We start from the raw sequence: 3,181 nt of genomic DNA, 5'->3' as shown, positions 1-3,181 counted from the left end.
CCTCCCTCCCTCCTTTCTTTCTTTCTTTCTTTCTTTCTTTCTTTCTTTCTTTCTTTCTTTCTTTCTTTCTTTCTTCTTCTCCTGGTTTAGACCTCCAGGCTCAGTAGACATTGAACCAAGTCTAGGTCAGAGAACACCCTAGTAGCCTTGGTGTGCCCTGGGTCAGGTCTGGCTCATTTCATGAACTCTGGACACCTGGCTGTCTGGAGTCATGTGTTTCAAGCATCACATCCTCAGGCTCTATGTGGGTGCTAGAACCCTGCCCTCAGCCCTAAGTGAGGTAATAAGTAAGTAAGTAAATAAATAAAGATAGATCTATTACTAATAACTGTATGGCTCTAGCACCCTGCCTAGCTCTTTAAGAGGGGTTCTTCCCCAGGCTGCTGCATCCAGCTGCCAGCTGCTGCTTAGGGCACATGAGTAGGAGGCCTGTGTAGGATTCAAATCTGTCTTCCCACTCCACCACACCTGCTTCTCACGGCTTACCTTCAGAACAACATGTCTGTCAAATTAAGACCTGGGAAAGGAAGACTTTTAGTCGGTATTTCTCAAAATGTGCTCTTGGTTTCATAAAGCAACTAAATATGATGGAAGAAGAAAGATCATTTGGAAGACACCATTGAGGCATTGATGCATGAATACTTTCATGAATTTATTGAGCATTTCCTCTATGACATACTCTGCTAAGCACCATAGCTCATTTTTATTTATCCTAAGTGTCCATTATAGGAAAACCATAGCATATTTATCTACGAAATAAAGCATAATCCCTTCAGATGATCACTTTCCATTTGCAAGCATTAAACAAAATAATGTAATGTATCTAGAAGTTTAAACACATTCCACACAGTAGTTAGCAGTCATCATTATTAACTAGCATTCAGTAGGCACTGCCACTCTGAAATGCATGTACTCCAAGCATCTGGCATTAGGAGTTTTTAGTGGAACATGATACATTTGGTTTAATTTCAACTTTTGTAGTGCGGTGTGTGTGTGTGTGTGTGTGTGTGTGTGTGCGCGCGCGCACGCACACACACATACACACACGTGTACTATGTACTATGTGCATGTGTAGAGGTCAGAGACAACTTTTTGAGAGTTGAGAGTTGGTTTTCTTCTACCACGTGGCTCACTGGGATCAGACTTAGGTCTTCAGACCCAGCAGCAAGCACCCTTACTTGCTGATCTCCCTCACTGGCCCCTTAATATTAATTTCATTTTAGTTGCCTTGTTTCAAACACAAAGCCATTCTTTTGCGTCAGCTTCCCAAGTGCCGGGGATACAGGCATGCCCCACCATGCCTAGCAGTTTGAGTGCTTTCTAACATCCAAGAATTGCCCATCTTTCTGGATAAGATTAGCGATTTAGTTTCTTCGAAGATACGACAATCACTGCAACACATCCCAGCGTGCAAACTGTGGTTGCTAGGGACTACATGGATAAGGGTAAAAAGTGGGCAGACGACAATTGTCATTTTCTTTTCTATTTTTGTCATTTAGAGAGAAAAGGCAGTTCGGCAGATGTCTGGGCCTATGTCTGAAGTATACGAGCAACATTCTAGAAAGGAATTCGTCAGAGACTTGATTGATTGCTTGATTGACTTCTGCATGGATCTGTTATCCCAAGACTATACCAATCCTTGTTCTAACACAGCCACGGTGGCACCCTGCAGGTGGAGGCAGGAAGATCACAGGTGACAAGTTTCAAGTCAGCGTGGGCTACACAGTAAGTCTGAGGGCCACCCCACTCAGGTCCATCCCTTAGAGGTGACAACAAAAAGCCCCTCGTTCCATCCTCACCACAAGGGAGGGATCTCAGTATGATGGCTAATTTTCCAACCCCCCAACATCCCAGGAGAAACCATCTTCAAAAGGAAATCTTGCTTAAAACCTGACACTTTGGGGGGACCTAGCTTTCGAGACATGATAAAGTCTGTGGAGAAAAGTAAGGATCTCCAACCGTAGGGTTTTATTTGTAGGATTGATGTCACACGAGCATGTGCTATACAAGGCTGAAGGTAGGGGAAAAAAAAAAAAGCAAAACCAAACCTGAGACTAAATATACCGTACATAAGCAAGTTGGGAAGAAAGTCAGCCTTGCCTTGGTAAGCTTGTTTTGCACAATAGCGAACTCTCGGGACCTTCTCATTTCCACATTTAGGAGAGGTGAATGTGTACCAGTGTGCTGGTGCATTTAAACCTTTCCTCGCACCAGGTTACCACCTTTGAATAGACCTCCTGCAGATTTGCTCTCTCATAGCCTCTAGAGTAGCTTTCCCTTTTTGTTTTCTTTCTAGAAGAATCTAGAAAAGTGCTTCCAAGAGAGTAGACACGCTAATGACATAATTCATTTATGTACGTACATTTGTATTGACTGACACAAATCTGTAGGAGATCATCTCTAAACAGTAACTATGTTACAAAAAAAATGAGGGATTTCTGTTGTTTATTAGATACTGAAGCAAAGTTCAGCCATGAGTCTCAGCTTTTGCTGTGGAGGCGGAGTCTCAGCTCCAGCAACTTAGGTCCCTGTTCTCAGCACTCCTGTAACTTGGGGTTGAAACCTTCCTGCTGGCGCCACAATGCCTTAGGCGGTCCCTCTCCCAGTTACGTGGATTTGTTGAAGACAGGGACTAACCATTCACGGCTCTGGTAAGTGATCCAAGGGCCACATCAGAGAGGCAGACTCAAGACTTTGTGTGTGGGGTGAGGGGCAGGGCTTTCCTTTGGTCCTTTCCAGGGCAGTGACTGTGGGCTTTCCTCCTCAGACACAGGAAACATGAGCCTCCCCTCTGAGAGATAAACACAACTGGTCTAATTGAGGTTAGCCTGGGGTGTACAGTAGGAGGCCAGCCTTGGCTATATAGTGAGACTTCACACACACACACACACACACACACACACACACACACACACACACACTTAGATTTTCTTTTCTTTTTTTAAAAGCAGGCCATGATACGACACACATACATAGTGCCAGCACTGGGGGAAGGCAAAGGTAGGAGAATCCTTGCCCATTCCAGACCATGCTGATCTGTGGAATGAGTTCCAGAACAGCCAGGATCACAGAAAAACCATGTCTTCCTCACCCGCAGCACCCAAACAGCACTGACCAAACTGATTCCTTGTTTAGAACCTTCAGTGTATCCAAGGGTACTTGGTATGAGGGCCAAAGACTT

The 3,181-nt window shown here is 44.5% G+C and overlaps 1 long non-coding RNA gene across 1 annotated transcript in view; it reads left to right on the top strand.

The window, feature by feature from the left end:
- Positions 1-2,414, top strand: part of LOC110337868 — a 15,683-nt gene extending 13,269 nt beyond the window's left edge. Inside the window, exon 5 of the long non-coding RNA XR_002381278.1 lies at positions 1,500-2,414. This is a non-coding gene — a long non-coding RNA (uncharacterized LOC110337868). The remainder of the gene's footprint in view (positions 1-1,499) is intronic.
- Positions 2,415-3,181: the final 767 nt, after the last annotated feature.

This window comes from Mus pahari, chromosome 21 (genome assembly GCF_900095145.1).
Source record: "Mus pahari chromosome 21, PAHARI_EIJ_v1.1, whole genome shotgun sequence".
NCBI classification, from domain to species: domain Eukaryota; kingdom Metazoa; phylum Chordata; class Mammalia; order Rodentia; family Muridae; genus Mus; species Mus pahari.
The sequence above is the reverse complement of the archived record's forward strand: the minus strand, read 5'-3'. Positions and strand labels throughout refer to the sequence as shown.